The sequence below is a fragment of the Equus caballus genome, chromosome 15, assembly GCF_041296265.1.
Source record: "Equus caballus isolate H_3958 breed thoroughbred chromosome 15, TB-T2T, whole genome shotgun sequence".
NCBI classification, from domain to species: domain Eukaryota; kingdom Metazoa; phylum Chordata; class Mammalia; order Perissodactyla; family Equidae; genus Equus; species Equus caballus.
In genome coordinates this window covers 67,445,829-67,463,727 of record NC_091698.1, presented here as the reverse complement: position 1 = coordinate 67,463,727, position 17,899 = coordinate 67,445,829, and the positions used below count along the sequence as shown (strand labels likewise).

At 50.3% G+C, this 17,899-nt stretch overlaps 1 long non-coding RNA gene across 4 annotated transcripts; it reads right to left on the bottom strand.

The window, feature by feature from the left end:
• Positions 1-236: 236 nt before the first annotated feature.
• Positions 237-15,874, bottom strand: LOC106781743 (uncharacterized). 4 transcript variants are annotated; one of them, XR_011426453.1, is made up of 5 exons: positions 15,671-15,832; positions 11,371-11,520; positions 11,092-11,221; positions 9,397-9,535; positions 4,140-4,426 (listed from the first exon to the last, which is right to left on the bottom strand). It is a non-coding gene; the product is annotated as an uncharacterized lncRNA (long non-coding RNA). The 4 variants fall into 4 exon arrangements; XR_011426452.1 differs by lacking the exon at positions 11,371-11,520 and having other exon boundaries at positions 15,671-15,874; XR_011426451.1 differs by lacking the exons at positions 11,092-11,221; positions 11,371-11,520 and having other exon boundaries at positions 15,671-15,843.
• Between the last annotated feature and the right edge of the window lie 2,025 nt (positions 15,875-17,899).

Sequence of the window (17,899 nt, the reverse complement as noted above, 5' to 3'; positions counted from 1 at the left end):
TCATCAGGAATCAGAACCGACACCTGAGAGGCCACAGTCTCAGGTTCCCCATAAAATAAACAGATACCAGGATGGAAACACCCAGGATGAACAATCCCCCACTGCCCTCCCCTCACTCCCTGCTCCCCTCCCAGCTCCCGAGAACAGGTGCACCTTGTGTTACAGAAAGAGACCTCCTTGGAAGTCTGGGGCAAGTGGTCTGCTGGGGTACCTTAAATTTTAGTGGGAGTATGCTCTTAGTATTTAAACTTTTTTATTATGAAAATTTGCAAGCACACACAGAGAGAATAGAATAATGAACTCTCATATTTCTTAGCTCAGCTTCAAAAATGATCACCTCATGGTCAATCTTCTTTTATCCATCTTCCACCAACTTTTTGTGGGGTGAAAGCATACACTTTAAAGCAACATGCTCTTGGGTATTAAAAACACAAATGTACTCCCACCCCTCTGACAGATTTTCATATATGAGGCTCACCGTCACACATGGCTCAACGATGGGGATGCATTCTGCGAAATGCATCATTAGGCAATTTCGTCGTTGTGCAAACATCATAGAGTGCGCTTACACAAACCGAGATGGTATAGCCTACTACACACCTAAGCTATATAGTACTAACCTTATGGGACCACCGTCGTATATGAGGTCCATCGTTGACTGAAACGTCATTATGTGGCACATGACTTATTTAAATGTGACAAAAAGATCTATCGTCTGTTAAACTCTCCCAGTGTGCCCTAGCAGGCTAGGGTGTTACTTGTTTACTCCTCCCAACAACTGGAGAAGTAGGGATAATTAAACAGGTGAGAGAAGGGTCACAGGTAGTAAATTACAGGGGCCCACAAAGTCCAAGGCCCCCCACCACACTGTTGCCCTCTGCTGCCCCCTATCTCCTTACCTTCAAGGGCACCCCTGGAGCGGCCAAAATGGGAAAAAAGATGAGTAGTGTTTTGGGAGTGGGGGAGTGTTGACAGCTATGCTTGTGGTCTGACCTCAGTTTCCTGAGCTCTGTTTACTCCTTCCCTGGCCTGATGGTGCCCACTCCCCGCCTTCTAGGACCCTCATGCTGACCATTCTTACCCTACACTCGCATTGAAACCTGCTCCAAGGAAAGGGGCCCAGGGTAGTGAGTGAGTTATAGTATCGCCTACAGCAGGGCAACTCAATAGACTTTCTGCAATGATGGAAATGTTCTCTTCTTCTGTGCTGTCCAATATGGCAGCCATAAGCCACATGTGGTTATTGGGCACTTGAAATGTGGCCCTATGTGGAAGGCGTTGAGTGCCAGGTAAAGAAGGCAGGACTTTTCCCTGTGGGTGGAAGGGAACTAGGGGAGGTATCTGAGCAAAGGAGTGTGTGATGGGAGCAGGGGAGCTTTAGGGTTTTATGTGCTTATTGTTTGATTGTTGCCATTGACTGATCACAGCCTTCTGGGTGATGGACTCTAGTCCAAGCTCCTGCACGATCTCATCTAATTCTCATAGACAGCCTTGAGGCTGATGTTTTACAGATGGAGGAACAGAAGCTCAGTGTTGGTAAGTGTCATGCAATTAGTGAGTGGCAGAGGAATTTGAACCCTAGTCTATCTTGAAACCCTATGCCATGCTGGCTTTAAGAGAATTCAGCTGCTATCAGGATGTAAAAAAGGATCGGAATAGGAGGAGGGTGATGAAGTCTCCTACACTGGCCTCCAGAAACAGTGCTGGCACTCTAAGAGGACAAGTAAATCCTTGCTCATTTAAATTGATTTGAGTGAAGGTTCTGGAAAGGTTAATCCAAACCAGGCTCCCAGGAACTAAATCTGGCAATGGCCTCCGAGAAACCTATTTTCACCAAGCAGGCTGGGTATCCAAAGCTCTTACAGGCTTGCACACCGTTTTCTGTCTATCAGAGCCACTAACAAGCTGAGCCGCTTGGCAGGGTTGTTCCAGAGGCTATGGCCAGGCCTAGGATTGCCGAAGGGGACAGGTGTGAAGCCTTGCTGTGTGAAGGTAGCATTTCCGCTGGCCCTGTCCTAGGGCGCTGCCTGTCCCCGGGGTTCTCTGCAGGGGTGCCTGAGCTAACCTCCCCAAGTGGGAAGAGGGGCCTGGACCAGGGGACTGTAGGACCCAAAGACAAGGTCAAACCCAGAGATACAGAGTTCAAGGGAGCAGGACCAAGAGGCTCCCGTCTCTGGAAGTCCCTTTAAGTACATTTGCCTTCTCACCCTGCTGTGCCAGGTTTAGCCCTGTGTCCTCAATCAGAACTTCAGTTCCTCACACTCCCCAGGTCCTCTTGTCAGAACGCTTTCTGAAAAACTCATCTATCTTGAGATGTTAGGACATTAGATCCAATTTATTATAATCTTCTCTCCTGCTTCTCGGAAAATTACTTTCCATGGTGGAATTCCAAGCCCTTTAGGTTTGGAAGGATGGGCATTGAACTAAGATCTAACCTGCCTGTGGGCAAGACCAGCTTGGCTGATATCAAAGCAATTTGGAGAGAGTCTATGAGAAAACAACGCCAACCAGGCATATCAAATCAGATGTGATAAGTCCTTCAGTCTGCAAATATTTCCTGAATACCTCCTGTGAGCCTCGTTGTGTGCCAGGAGCTCAGAAACAAACAGAGCAGTGACAGAGGCAGCCTAAGAGCATAGCAGCAGGGACAGGAGCTTTGGACTTGGTGACAGAAGAATTACCCGAGTTTGAATTCAAGCTCTACTACTGAGCTGTGTGATCTTAGACAAATTATTGTCTTCTCTGAGCCTCCTTTCTAGCTTTCTTTGATTTGGGAGACAAAGCTGAGTGGTTAAAAGCTTACGCAACAGACAGCCCTAGGTTTGAACCCTAGTTTTGGCCACTCATTAGTGGTGGGCCTTGGGAAAACTCCTTGATCTCTCTATGCCTCAGTTTCCTCATCCAGAAGATGGGGGCAGCAGTTCTACCTTTCACGGTGGTTGTACGAATTAAAAATAACAATGCTGTGCAATGCTTAGTATACTGCCTCAGACAGAATCTCAATATGTTAATTATTATAACATTAATCACTTGTTTCCCCAGGATAAGGTGTCAGATGAGGAGGAAGAGGGAATGCTGGGAAACTGGGAGATAGGTTTCAGAAATGAAGCTGGGTCAATGGGAGGATGAGACCCCAACAGGGGTGGCTGGGCTTGGGACCCAGGGAACCTACTCAGAGTCATTGTACAGTTGTGCACAAAGGTGCCTGGCTGAGGGGGCGAGTGGAGGTTGAAATCCCACCTAACGCCCACTCTCTGGACAAGCTTTGCCTGTGCTGGCTGCATCCTGCACGGGGTCGGGCAAGCAAGCAATAGGATGAGGCCTGTCCTGAGAGGTCAGGGCAGGTCAGCCTCTGGGACAGGCAGAGGCAGAAGAAGGAAGGAGTCCTACAGATTAAGGAGTCTGGCGGCAGCAGCAGTTCAAGAGCCAGGACCCAGCTGCATGGGATGGCAGGGCAGAGCATCGCGGGGCTGCTAGGAAACCAAGGTGGGCATTCGGGAGGGGCTACCCCAAACACAGTGGTCCGCAGACACAAAGCGAAGGACCTGATAATGGAATGGACTGCAAGGTCAGGCTAGGCCCAGGCACAAAGCTGACTCGATCCTGGTTCACAGAGAGTGAGCAATCAGGGCCTGAACTTGCTGGTGATGATGATGAAATGGGCAGCTGTTGACGCTGGAGGGGGCAGGCTGTGGGGACAGGGAGCCGGGCAGATCTATAAAAGCTTTTTTCCAAAACCCTTGGCAGTCTGATGCTCTCCACAATCTGTGAGGCTGGGGAGTAGGATTCACCTCTTTCAGGAGGGGTGACCTCCCAAATGGAACAGCGTTAGGAGATATTCCCTGCCCAGAAATATTGCCTTCATGGTTTTCTGTGCTCCTACTATTACTTAGTTGTATTTTTGGATAAAGTCAAAGGTCACAAGCTCAGATGCTGTAGGAGTCAGGCAGTGGCATAAATGGCAGAAGGAAGCCAGGGGTAATGATAGGGAATGGTAGGGACTGTGGCAGCAAACCAGGGAGCAAATGTTTCCTTTAAGGAAGGTAGCAGTGGTGGGGCTCAGCCAACTCTGACCCAGTGGGAATGTGTGACCAGCACTTTCAGTTCTTCCAATTTTCCAAAAAAGCCAGAAATCTAAATTTTTATGTAAAATCTCCTGTTTTTTAAATATCAGCAGTTACGTTATTTTTTTTATTTTTTTTCTTACTAAACTTGAGGTTATCATGATGCTCACCAAACCCACAACCACCTATGGGTCACACATGGCCTCTGGCTTGAGAGTTCCTCTCTTCACAATCCCCTGGAGATGCAGCGCCCTCTCATGTGCCATCACCAACATCTCCAGGAAGGGAGCGCCACTCCAATGCACTCTTGCTTTCTTGTCCCTGAGTTTCTCCTTCTTTCTTGTTCCAGAGGTTCTGGGCATCTGAAGAAGATGGGGAAGATGGGAGAAAGCACAGAAAGAAGAGGCATAATGCTGAGGGGGTACTTCATTATTTGTCCCCCAGGACGTGCTGTGTGTCTGGTCTCCACCAGTCACAATCTGTAGACACAGGTTCTGGGAGATGGGAAGACAGCTCTGAGGCCAAGATGGTCCCATGGCTTTGTTCCACGTGCTGTGGGCTGGTCACAGCCCGAAGGGTCCATAGCTTCTCTCTGTGAGCCACCTCTCTCCTTTCCCCTCCCTTCCAAACCAGCTCTTCTGGCCTCTGTCACTCTGTGGTTGTTTTTATAAGACTCATCATACTGTGTGGGTTTTATTGGCCAGCTATTGCTTCTCACAACTCAACTCTGAACCTTTCAGTTGTGGTTTCCACCTTGAGCCGAGGGGGACTCCAAAGAAACAATTAATATATCCCTCCACCATCCCATGCTGGGGAGAGTGCCACACCACAAGGTGTGAGGGAGGGGTCTAGATATAAGGTCTGGCTTCAAAATAATAAACAAATCCTGAGCATTATTACCTAGCTGAGAAATGCGAGGCTCAGAGGGACTTGAGTCCCTGCCAGAGATCATGGATGTAGTAAAGGAGGCGGGACTGACACCCAGGGCTTGGCCTTTGTTTTATTACACTTTCTGGTCAGGTTTACAGACTGCCTCCCAGAGGTGCTTCCCCCAACCCCTCACTCCACCCCCACCTCCCACCCCCTGGACCTTTCAACTGGGAAGAGGGTTTGAGGCCAGACTGCAGGCCCTGTGCTAGGAGCTGTCTGGAGAATGCACAAGAAGTGCAAGAATAAGGCCCTTCAGTCTGCCTGGTGAGAGGATGCACATGGAATATCGCAGAAGAGAACAAGAGAGTGTCCATTGTTCCTTCCTTCATTCCACAGGCATTGATTGGGCTCCTATTGTGTGGTCTGCACACAAACTGTCCCCAAGGGGCTTATAACCCACTGGCGAGACAGCACTTTGACTCCGCCACGTTAGAGCTGTAAGAGTCCTTTTGGATCATCTAATTATGGATAATCTGGAGTTTTCAGTCTCTCTCTACACAGTAGCATTTTAGAAGCCTGGTCCATTAATCAGATCAAGGTGGGTTCTCTGGTGGAAGGGGGTGGAGGAAAACCTCAGGCTCTGATCCACGTGGCTCCCCGCCCTCCTAGCTCCCATCTATCAGAGCAGTCTCTGAGGAACCCTCCTGGGAAAACCAGTGCGAAAAATCACTAATCTGGTCCAACCCCTGAAATCCCAGTTTCAGAAACTGAAACTCCAAGAGGTCAAATTACTTATCCAAGGTCACACAACCTGCACTTCCTAATTGCAAGCAGGTCTCTTTCCTCCTCCACGCTGTCATACAGTGGTATAAACACGAAGTCTCAAGAAAGGGAAAGGAGACGGTGGGGCTGCGGGGGAGCAGACAGAGCTCAGTGTAGGCTGCCAGGGTCAGGGAGGCAAGAAACTTGAGTGGGGGCCCTGAGGGTGGTTGAGAGGGGCAGGGGTCAAGCAGGTGTTAAATTCCAGAAGCCAGTAGATAAGCAGTGTGATGTCAGTGGAAAACTGGGATGGGGCTAGGATCAGGTTCGCTGTGGAGAGAAGGCCTGGGGCACAGGCTTCCCAGGTGGTAGAGGTGGAGGGCTGATTTTTTTCCCTCCCAGTTCACCCAGTTGAATCTGCTGATGGGCCCCAAGTGGGTTTGCCTTGAGAAGCACAGCAGAAGGCTGGAAGCCCAGGCAGGCAGGCGCACAAGTGAGTGGAAGAGATGTATTAAGTAAGCCTTAGGACAGCAGCTGGCTTGCATTAAAAATGAATCAAGATGATGTTTGAATGAAAACAAGAATGGAGCGCTGGGGAAGAGGCGTTCTGAGGCCTACCGGAGGCACGGCCAGGGCGGGGCAAGACGCCAAAGCGAGGGCCACATCAGCCCCAGGTATAAACCCACGGCATCCCGTGTCTATGTGAGTGAGACAGGAAATGTGGAGTTGGCTTTGGAGAATGGCCCTTCCTGAGGCCTTCTGGGAACCTTCCTTCTCTTATCCATAAAACAGGCAAAACAATCTCAACTCTACCTCATTCTCAGGGCTGCTGCAAGGAGCAAATGAAATAAAGTTGAGAACCATTGAAGGCTTTTACCACTACTGGGGTCAAAACTGAACAGGACTTCAGCGGTGTCAAATTATGTGAATTGGCCCTGGAAGGGGACTGGAGACGGGAGAGTGCCTGCTCCGACTAAAGAGGGTAAAGCCTCGTGCTGGCTGAATGGAATGCATCTGCCTGTCCCTAACCCGCACGCCCTGAACTGTTTGGCAGATAATTGCTCAAGGTCTGAGCCTCCCAATAGGATATATATTCTAAAAGACGCCTCAAGAACTGCCCTGTCCATTATGATAGCCAATAGCCACGTGTGGCAATTTAAATTTAGATTTAAATTAATTAAAATTAAAAATTTAGTTCTTCAGTCACACTAGCCAAATTTCATGTGCTCAGTAGCGACATTTGGCCAGGGGCTACTGAATTGGACAGCACAGATACAGAACATTTTCATCCTCACAGCAAGTTCTGTGGGCCAGCACTGCTCTGGAACTATAATGGCAAATGATAGGTATTGGGGTGCATGGTTTCTTCCCTGAGACTTCTACATACAATACACCATGGATTGGCTTCTTCCTCCACCTAAGTTCAAGGTTAAACCTGGATCCCTTGACTGCTTTTGCCACTTCCTTTAACCTCTGGGCTTTGATAGCTTACTACCTCCTAAGACTGAAACCACTACACCTGTCTTGCATCTGCTTATGACTAACGGTCCAGTGGGAGAGGGCAAAGGGCCCTTCCAAAGTTACCATGTCTTCCACTCTATTAGCGACTGAGAGCAGGAATTTCTGAATCCTTAGAGGGATGGCAAGCATGATAGAACCGAGGGAGACATTCTGGCAGTTAGGACCGAATGGTACCCCTCAAACAGCATGGTGGACGCCACCTGCTTCTATCAGGGAGGCAGGACAGCAAAGTTATTAAAAGCACGTGCTTCCCGGGTTGGATCCCAGCTCCTCCACTTATTAGCTGTGTGGGGTTGGCTTTACATAATCTCTCTGAGCCTCCGTGTCTTCAGAGGTAAAATGGGAATGGTACTTACTTCAGAGGGCAGTGTGGAGATGGAGTTAATGGATGGCAGGCACCTAGAACAGTGGCTGGCACGGGGTAAGCATGAGCTAGTAGCAGTGGTAGTAGCAGCAGTACTACTAGTATTAGATCCTTGGTATCGTGGCCTCAGTGGGGTTTGTGAATAAGGCGAGTTCACCACAGGCACCAACGTTGCTGCATACTCAGTACACTTGTCCTCCCCGGCCCTCCCCACAGACCCCCTAGATTTTTCCATCATGGTGCCTGGTGAACACTTGTTTGTTTTTTCAGTGTTAAGAGCTGGGCCCCATCACCAGGGGCTTGTCCTGCCTTTGCCTCATCAGAGAGCTGCCTTGGTTTTTCCAAAAGTGCGCCTCCAGCACCATGGGTACTGCCTTGGCCAAGCAGTGAGCTGCCCAGCGGGTCCCAGAACTCCTTCGGGGAAGCAGCCCAGGCTCGTCCTTATGCAGGGCGGACAAGGACTGGCCCTGAAGGTCCAGCTGACCCAAGACCAGTGCCTCCAGACAGTGGCACCCCAAAGGGAGAGCATCTGAAGCCAAAACCAAGTTGAGTCCATCACAGTCCCTCTCTCCAGAATTTGAATAAAGGAAGGCCCAAAGAATGGGCAGCTGGCTAGCAACAGAGGATGCAGTTGAAGGGTGAGAGCACCAGAAAAGCCCAGGATTGTCAAGTGAGAGCTGAAGGGAAGAGGCTACAAAAATTCTGCGGGCAGTGAAAGCACTTCCCTGAGCCAGGTGTCCCTGGACTCTGGGCTGGGAGATGAGCTCTCTGGCAGGGGAGTGGAGCAGCACCTTCCACCCTTGCCTCCACATGCATGCTTCCTTGGCACTGGTCCGAAATGCTTCTTCCTCTGTGTTCACTACAAGCATGGAAGGGAATTGCACTAAGTATAAGCACAGAGGCTCCTTAAGCACCTTTAGAATGTGCTTGAACTTATGAAAAAAAGCAGCCACCATTAAAATAAACAATTTGTGGGTTGAAAATATTGGTGTAAACACAGCCCGGCTGCCCAGCGGCTCCTTTCTGATGGGCATCTGAGTCTCTGGGCCAGGACTGATCAGGTGGTCTGGTCCGAAGAAGACCCCTTTCTCCTCCTTGCTTCATGGTGTCCCTCTGTCAAAGAGAACTGGCTTCCCAGATAAAGAGGTCACGCTTCAGTCAAGGGTCTGCCAAGGCGATCTGATGAATAAGACAGCAGCTCTCACCGAAACAAACTCTTTGGCTGAAAACAGATGAGTCAACCCAGGTGGCAACGCTAAGGCTCTGAGCAAGTCTATTTACCCTTCTTGGCCTCGGTAACTTGTCTGTAGAAAAGGAGAAGGGAATTTGGAGTAAAGGGTCTCTCTGGCTCCTTGCTCTTTTCCCATTGATCCCGCGGACCCTCAAGACACATCTCCCTCTTTAGCCTCTCAGCCCTCGGCCTTCCTAGCGCGCTAATCTCCTACTAAACAAACCACAGCAATCCTTGTTTTTCTTGTTCTCCTCTCCCATTCCTTCCGCTGACATGACAAGGGTCTGGGTTGGGGGATCCTCGGCCGGGGTGTGGGGAAGAACAGTTAAGTGAGTGGGGCAGGCTGGCGGCCGAGCATTTGCTGTGCTCTCCGTTGTTATTTTCGACCTTCTGCTTACATGGAAGTCTGGGTGAGGCGGCCTGGCACACCGAACGTGCCTCTGTGAAAACTGAAAAGGGAAAATTAAAAAAACACATGCCTAACAACCACCACTTCCTAGTAAACCGACGCCTCCTCTGCTGCGAGAAGGAGCCTGGCCTGTTTCCGCGGGTGGAGGAGGGGAGGGACCGCATCAGGCCCTACCTACCTGCGGCCCTGGGAGCGCTGAGGCCATTTCCATCCAGGCTTCAGAAGTTTCCTTTTGTGGCATCACGGTGTTAAAAATATTCCTCCCCGAAGGCAACCGCGGCAGAGCAGATGTCCGTGACTGAGCACTTGGGAAGGAGCTATTAAAAGGAACGTAATTAGGTTGTCATCCTGGGGCCTCCGAGCCAGGCTTCCGAGCGCCATCTTTGTTGAAAGTTTTCCAGACGTCAAATATTTGCAGAACCCGATCTACCAAAAAGGCTGTTAATACCCAGTAGGACTGGGCTGCGAACGGCAAAGGCAAAATGACACCGCAGGTCAAGGTGGCCTGAGGCCCTAAGACTCCTTTTTCTGTGTCCTTTCCCCATTTTGGGTCCCAGCCTGGCTCCCTAATTTCCTCTCCCTTCCTCCACACACCCCCTGGCATCACAATTTGCTCTTAGGAAAGGCTCTGTCAGTCACTGACCCCTTAGCATGAACATAAGTAAGCCACTGAGCACCCCTCCCCTCTCCAGAAATGTGGGATTCATGCCTGAGCTCTGTACACTTTAGGGAACAAAAGGCTCTGTCTCCTTTGGTAAAAGGGATGCCGGGCACTGGAGCCGAGGTGGGGGAGGGCCTGCCTAGTGACCCTGAAATTGCACTTCAGGCAGCCACCTACTCGGCTATGTTTGGAGCCAGCCCGATTCCAAGCTCCATTCTGCCTTGGAGGCATATCTGCTGTACTCACTCCCCTCCCTGCGGCTTGTGAGACCCTGCAGGCTCCTCTGTCCATCCATCTCTTTGGCCGTTCCTGTACCTATGCATGCGACATTTATTGAGAGTCCGTGGCAGGAACCATGCTGAGGGGTAAAGAAAGTGGTGAGCATCAGCAACCAAGATCCTTGTCATCGTGGAGAGAGACAGCATAGATGGAGAAAGACATTCATTAGATAGTTACAGAAATAAATGTCAACAAAGGAGGAGGAAGTGCACGGTGCTGTGAGGACGTGTCAGGGAGGAAACTGACCTGTCAGGGAAGCCGAGGAAAGCCTCCCAGATGAAGTGACAACTGAGTGGAGCGCGCGTGTCCGTGTGTGTGTGTGTGTGTGTGTGTGTGTTGAGAGGGAGATGTCCTCCTTTTAACTGCAACAGCTTGTGCAAAGGCCCTGGCTAAGCCTGAGAGGAAATAGCACCATTTTCATGAGATCTTTCTTCTATCGGACTTTAGGAAACATCAAGGATTGTGGTTACAAAAAAAAAAAGGTAGGGGGAAGGATGGAGAATCTGAAACCAGTTTCTGAAACCCTCTGCAGTAGACAGACTCCTAATAGGCGGTTGAAAGATGGCTCTACAAACAAATCAGTCCAGGTTTTCTTTGATGACAAAGAGAGCTGGCCCTGGCCTCCTCCTCCTGAAGGCCTGCCTTGATATTCCGGCCTGCTTTTTACCTTTAGTGATATATCATGGTTATTTCCCTAAGTCAAGAAATACTATTTTATGATAGAATTGTTAACGGCTAATACTCCAGAGCAGAGAAAGCCCAGTTTCTCTCAATGAACCCGTTGTTTGGACATTCAGCTTGTTTCCAATGTTTTGCAATCCGAAGGAACTCTTCTGTGAAAGAACAAGCTTGTATATTGTCTTCGCCCAGTATAAATTTTGCTACAGATTAATAAAGTTGAGGGCCAGGTTTACTAAACATAAGTTTTCTTACCTGCTGGTCCTATACGCCGGGTTGGACGGCAGTGCTTTTCCCACACTGCGGAGGGAAGCTTGCTGGGTCCTCGGCCATCAACTGAGCGGGTTTGGAGGAAGGGCTAGGAGGACTCTCAGCAGGAAAGAACCTAAGCGGGCAGTGGCCACATGCTGGGGCATGGGAGATGGTCAGTGGGGCTCAGTCACAACTTCTTTCTCCACCTGTTCTTCCCCATCATAGTGGACCAAGTCTATGCAGGAGGAGGGCTCTGCCCTGATGCTCAGCACTCCACCTCACCTGTATAGACGAGCCTGAGAGTGGGAGGGGCTGGACCTTCAGCAGTAAGTTCTCTGCAGGAACTTTCTCTGGAAAGCTCACAGCCCCCAGAAGAAATGTAGAGCTGCCTGGAACACGTGTCAGAAGAGAGAGTCCCTGGAGGAGATAAGGCTGGGAAACGGGAGACCAATCTGTGGTCTACAGTTTGTTATAAATGTATTGAGTAAATCATCTAATCTCTCTCGGCCTCTGTTTCTCCATCCATCACGTGGAGTTAATCCTCTTTTATCCCTACTTGACCAGGATCATGCAAAGATGCAGTAAATAACTACATCTACTTCAAATGAGCTAATCAACTTAAAAGTGTATGGAAACAGGCTGGCGGAAAAGAAACCAAGACTGAATAAGCCATAGAGCATAAGTGGGCTTTGCGTTTTGTTACTGTTGTATCTCCAGTGCCTAGAACTGTGTCTGGCACATGACAGGCACCCAGTACATATTCGTAAAATGAACGGATGAACACATACGCATGTACTCCATCCCGGACACCATGCTAGATGCTTCGTAGGCATCATCCCGCTTAGCCCTCACAAACAGCTCTTTATATAAAATACTCCCATTTTGCAGATATGGAAGCTGAGGCTCAGACTGGTTAAGTACCTTCCAAGCATCGCACAGTTAGTATTTGATAGGATTTAAATTTGAATCTAAGTTCTTCTGATGCCATTCCCCCAGCTCTTCCCACCTGTTGCGGGAGAAAAGTTGCTGTGACGTGTGCTGATGTTACTGTGCACTAAACGGGATACTCCTCGTTGAAAGCATGCAGTCAGTGCTCTAGAATATGATCTATTACTATAATCCTCTATTCATTAGTTCATATTTTTTTATAACCACGTTGTAGGCACCTCAAGGGCAGGGGTCATTCTTCTCCACAAGCCTGAGCAGAGTAGTTGCCTGACGTACCGATCAACTAAATAGCACTATTTTATGATGATCATGAAGTGGAAGCAGAATTGCTTTCTTTAAGGCAGGGTTTTCTGCTTTGTGGACAAAACTAATCGGACCGTGACTTCAATGGGAAGCCAGAGCAGGCCGTGACTCTTCAGGAGCTTGGAACCCTGGTGGTCAACAAGGAAACAGGTAAAACTGGACACCAGGGAAAAGAACAGCAACCAACAAATGGAGTTTCCAGGCCTCGGCTCCGACCCTCCGCCGACTCCGGGGCACCTGTCTACAGCCTCTGGCTCCGCCCCCAGGGCCTGCAACCTGATAGGCTCAGCAAATCAGAGGTGGGCGGAGCCTTGGAGAGAATCTGGCTCAATCCCCTGGCTCCACCCTTGGCTGCCTGGGATAGCTGGTGCCGGAGGCGACTTGACTCAGGAACAGGTCAGGGTTCCTGGAACGCTTCCCTCCCCTGCCCCACCCAGAGGCAATGCAGGAAAAGGGACTTAGTCTTTCAGTCTCTGGCTTTGCCCTTTACCAGCGTTGAGCCTCAGTTCCTTCATCTACAAAATGGACTAATAGTTCCTTTTCCATAGCGTTGTAACAATTAAATAAAATGTAACAGGGAAAAGTGCTTAACACTGGTACCTAACTCCTTGCAAGTGCTCAAAAAAATCAGTTGCCTCTAGATAGTAATGTGCCTGAGGGCAGGAACTACATCTGAATGACAGCTTGCTGGAATGCCTGAATGGCTGAAATCCTGCCATTAATGCTTCATCTCTTTTTTTAAAACTTTTTTTTTTTTTGAGGAAGGTTAGCCCTGAGCTAACTACTGCCAATCCTCCTCTTTTTGCTGAGGAGGACTGGCCCTGAGATAACATCTGTGCCCGTCTTCCTCTACTTTATACGTGGGATGCCTACCGTCATCTCTTCTGGTAAGCCTTGTTTGTTTCAGGCTTCTCTCGAAAATCTCTAGAAAGTTTAACACCCTATTTCTTTCAGGGGCCTGGGGACAACATGAAGGGCTGGGTACCTGGGGAGGAAAAGGGGCCACTTTCATAACGAATACAAATTCATGGCATTACAGGCCCTGCCTGGCTGCCTGCACCTCATTTTGGACCTTCTTGCTCCAGGGTGCTAGGTCAGCCGGCTTTGACCCACTGCGTGCTATGTGAGGGATATTAAAGATTGCATCAGGTCACCAGGGAAGGTTTGAGATGGGCTGAGTTGCTCTTGAGGGGGGAGTGATGTATTCCGGTTAGAATTAGGGAATGAATGATTTAGAGGAGTGGTTAGAATTTGGGCATTAAGAGTAGAGTTTGGAAGTCAGCTGGAGTCAGGATTTGGTAATGAGTGACCAGTGAATTTCTGAGTGAGAAATGGAGAGCTACTAGTAGCCAGATATGGTGGGGGCCGTCACTTTGATCTGAAATTTAAAACGTTCTAGTCCAGGGACCTGCCTCCTTTCTTATGAGAGGCCAGAGATTTCTCTCCTCTGACTGGCTCTTCAATAGGCCTGGGTGTACCTGCAGACAGAGCAGGCTGAGCACTGAGTAACGTACCAGGTGTAAAGTCTAGCATATAGGGTCCTAGAGGTGTCTAGGACATAGCCCCCTACAATGAAGCGGAGGAGACCAGGATGTAAATGACCTGGTCTAGGCCCAGCCCTGGGATAGGCCCAAAGCCCAGGGACTTTGGGGAAACCTTAAATCTCCTAGCCTCGGCTTTTCCATCTGGCCAATGGACCTCAGGGGGCTGTTTGGAAAACCTTGACTGATCTTGGAAGGAAAGGACTTTGAGGTGAATGTGCACCCTAGCAGAGTAGGCTGCTTCCAAGTGAACTATAAGGCAAAGTCGGGGTACCTTACCCTCAGGAAAGGCTGATGGTTCCCCTGCCCTCCAGGAAATCCCATTTTCCTACTCTGGTCACACCCACCCAGTCTTTCCCAAAACGATTTCCAGCAGGGACTTATGCCTCTAAACAGGAACTGACAAAGAAACAACTCACACTAAAAGCTTTCCCGGCTCCTAGTATTCCCCACCACACACACACACACACACACACACACACACACACACATACCAGCCAGCCCTGGGGCTGCAGTATGACCAATCCTGAGTCACCTGGATAAACTGAGGACTCAACAAATATTTATCAAATGAATGAATGAATGAATGAGGGAATGGGTGATGAGTGGCTCCATGAATGGGCAGACACTCCCTGAGAGATGAGACTGCTTCCTAATCCAGGATGCTGAGTGCTCCCAAACAAAGTCATTTGGGACTTTCCTAGTGAATGCTCCATGACGGAGCCACACCCTCTGCTTTTCCTCAAGCTCCATGTGTTTTGTTGTCTCCCCAACTTCATTGTGGGGGACAGTGTCCTAAATTCCTTTGGGACCATATATGCTGGACTCTACACTGGGTATGTAGCAGATGCTCAAGTAATGTGTGATGCACTGAAGGAGGAGATAGAAAGACCAACAGGACTTGGATCCTGCCTTCCAAGTGTCTGCAATTTAGTGGGAGAGAAAAGACAGGCACATACGTACTATATGACAAAGCACCATAGGTAACTGGTACCAAAAAGGGCCAAGGAGTGTACGGTATTGGAGGTCAGGGCTGGGAAAACTTACTATGGGCTGAAAAAGTCAGGGAATGCTTCCTGAAGGAAGGGAATGGGATTTGAGGCTGGACCTTGAAGGAAGAGAGCTTTGGAGGCAAAAGAGGAGGTGTTGCTGATAGAGGAAAAGGAGATGGGCAGCTCCCAGGGGGAGGCTGGGCTCAAGTTATGTTCAGGAGACCTGAGATAATTTAGTGTAGCTGGAGAGCAGATTCAAGCAGAAGAGTGTGCCACGTATGTGAGTAGGTTGGGGCAAGACCGAATGGAGTTTTGAATACTAGAAGAGATTTGGGTCAGGCGGCTACTAAGGGCTTTTGAGCAGTGGCAGGAAGTGAAAGGAATGCTGTGAGGTGTAGGAAGATGGTCTGGGGGAGAGAAACAGGTAAGGGACGAAGTGAGGGTGGCAAACCCTGCAGGGAGGTAGTGTCCCAGACCGAAGCTGGTCTCAGGCAAACAGACCACTTTGCAGTTTTCATTCATTCAAATATAGACTGGCCCCTACCCCGTGCCAGGCCCTGGAGAGGTAAACATTGCAGCCGCCTGGCCTCCTTTCCCAGGGCTCTGGGCTCTACTCTTGGCCCCCACCCGAGCCCCAAGCCTTGGGGCCGCGCAGGCCAAGGGCAAGGACCCGGGACGAAATCATCTCTGACCTCTCACCTGCAACTTTTTGCTACAACACTGCTAATCCTCACCGTCTGGAGTCCCAAGCTCAGGTCCTCCCGACCATGCCCCACCCTAACCACCGCCCTCCCCTACCGTCCACATCTGGAAGGGAAGGAATTGCGGAGGCGACGCTTGGCCTGTGGAGGGTGTGGCGCATCCGGGGCGGCCTGCGGGCCGGGGGACTAGGATGACCGGAAAATGGGCTGAGGCCGCGGCCAGGGAAGGGGGCAGCTGATGACTGGGGAGCGGCTTAACAGGCGCTTCCTGACCGCGCCCACACCAGCCCCGAGGCTGCGCGAGCGAGAGGGCGCCGGGGAGGGGAGCGGGGCTCCGGAGAGCGAGCGGGTCCCCTGCGCCCCCTGCCGAGCGCCGGTCCCCACTGCATGCCCCGCCGCCGCCTCTGCGCGCCAGGACCCGGACCGGCGGCGGGCGGGCCAGGGAACCCTGCCGCCAGAGCTCGGGCCCCTGTCTGCCGGTCCGTGTTCCGCCCTGGAAGAAGGGAGGTGGGAATAAAGGCGCTCCCGGGAAGTCCCCTCCCCAAGGGCAGGTTAGGAGCCGGCCGTACCAGGTGTCTGAAATTCCACCGTTAGAGATTCCATTCTTTGGAGGGGTGGCATGGAGAGGGGAGAAGTGATGTCTTCAACTTTTATTGGATATTTTAACAGTGAGGATTTACCGAAGGAGCCTGGAAGGAGCAGGTAGTCAAAGTCTTTTATTCCTTCTCTCAGCCAAGCTTTTCTTAGGGCTCATTTGCCAGGGCCATCTGAAGGTGACTCAGAGCCAACAGTCATACTGCCAGAGGGCTGGGGTTGTGACAGGCTGGTTTCTCCTGCCCTGCTTTGCCTTTTATAAATTACTGGATAATGAGCCTCCCTCCTCCAGGACGCCTGCCTTGACTGGGTGAACGGTTACAGGCAAGGTCAGTATCTCTCAGTTTAGCAGGCCAGGTTCTCTGTTTATGTCCCACGAGTGCCGTCTGATCTCTCCAGGCTCATTCAGTACCCCAGGCAGAAAATCCTCATCAGCTGGGACACTTCTCTAAGGGAGAAGAAGGAGAATACCGATTAAAGGGAGCACATGCTCCCATTTCCCGTCCAGTCTAGGACAAGCTCACATTGTCCTCCAAGGCCGCTTGCATCTGGTCCCACATGATGGATGGCTTTTGTGAGCATCCGCCATGGACAGTCTGTTCTCGAAAGAGTAGCCAGGAGGTCACGTATGATCACGAATGCTCTAAAATCGAGGTTAGATCATCTCTCCTCTCCTCAAATGCCTGCAGTGGCTCTTTATCTCACCGGGAGTAACAGCCGAAGCTTCTGCCTTGGCTCAAAGGCTCTGAGTCCGCTGACCCCCAGCTACTTGTTTCTTGGAGCTCCTCTCCTGCAGCCCTGCCCATCGCTCAGTACTCTGGGCGTATCAGCCCCCTTGCTGCTGTCCACTGAACACACTTGACACACTCCCGCTTCGGCACTTTTGCACTTGCTGATCCCTCGGCCTAGAACTGCTGTTTCCCCAAATGACCCGCTCCCTCATCTCCTTCAGGTCTCTATTTACATGCTGGCTTATCAAGAGAGGCTTTCCTCCCCCGTGGCCTGCGTGCGCCCTTAGCCCCCTTGACTTCCTTCTAACACTTAGCATGACCTGACTTATTATCTATTTCTTTGTATGTCGTCTGCCTCCCCAACAAGAATGTAAGCTCCATGAGAACAGACAACTTTATCCGTTTTGTTCACTGTCCAGTGCCTAGAAAACAGCCTGGCACATAGTCAGTGCTCAATAAATTTGTGAAATTACTGGATGAATGTGCTAGGCACTGTGCCAAGTACCGGGACAGGCCCCGAATAAGCCTGGGCTCTTGCCCTTGAAGAACAGACTGGCAGACAGGCAAATAATTACAAACCAGAGTGATGAGTGTCGTGTCTAAGGACGGATGATATAAAGTGCATGTGAAGGCTCAAGGGAGGAAGTAATTCATTCTGCCTGGAAATAAGAAGAAAGCATGAGTATGACGTCACCAGGTGGAGGAGGAAGGGAAAAGGCATTCCAAGCAGAGAGACCAGCAAGAGCAAAGGCACAGAGGCGTGAAAATATTTGACTCGTTCAGGGAGTGGCAGTTTGGCTGGCCCGGGTGGAGTGCAGGATGCATGGTAGGTGTGCTGGGAGATAAGTTTGGAAAATAGATTGAGGACATATTATGAAGGGGCCTTGTTAGAATGATGACAACTGACTGTCTGAATTTCAGATCTGTGCCAGGCCGATGGAGATATCTCAGGGCAAAGAGCCTACTTCCAACCCCAGACATGGCACCGTAGTTGCCGCCAC